This window comes from Corvus brachyrhynchos, unplaced genomic scaffold, assembly GCF_000691975.1.
Source record: "Corvus brachyrhynchos isolate BGI_N302 unplaced genomic scaffold, ASM69197v1 scaffold543, whole genome shotgun sequence".
Classification (NCBI taxonomy): domain Eukaryota; kingdom Metazoa; phylum Chordata; class Aves; order Passeriformes; family Corvidae; genus Corvus; species Corvus brachyrhynchos.
In genome coordinates, this window is record NW_008237236.1 from 141,048 (window position 1) to 141,453 (window position 406).

The 406-nt window shown below is 66.5% G+C and overlaps 1 protein-coding gene across 1 annotated transcript in view; it reads left to right on the plus strand.

Annotated features, from left to right (window-relative positions):
* Positions 1-406, plus strand: part of LOC103612506 (EH domain-containing protein 2-like) — a 5,945-nt gene that overhangs the window by 2,862 nt on the left and 2,677 nt on the right. The window lies entirely within an intron of this gene.

The window sequence follows — 406 nt, forward strand, 5'->3', positions numbered from 1 at the left end:
CGGGGGGTCCGGGGGTGGCTGGGACCCCCCTGGAGCTCCCCGTGGGTCTGGGGGCTCTTGGAGACGCCCAGGATCTCTTGGAGCTCCTGGTGGATTGGGGAGATCCCTCAGAGGTTCCCAAGGGTTGGGGAGATCTCAGGATCCCTTGGAGATGCCCCTGGGTCTCAGGGAACCTGGGGTTCTTTGGGGATCCCCATGGATCTCAGGGATCCCGGGGTCTCTTGCGGCTCCTCTCGGCTCTGAGGGGACCCAGGACCCCTTGGAGACCCCCAAGATCCTTCACGGATTGGGGGGATCCCGGGATCCTGCTGGGTCCCCGTGAACCTGAGGCACCCCAGGATCCCCCTGGAGCTCCCCACGGATACGGTGACCCCCGGGTGACCCCCGGCTGACCCCAAATCGCCAT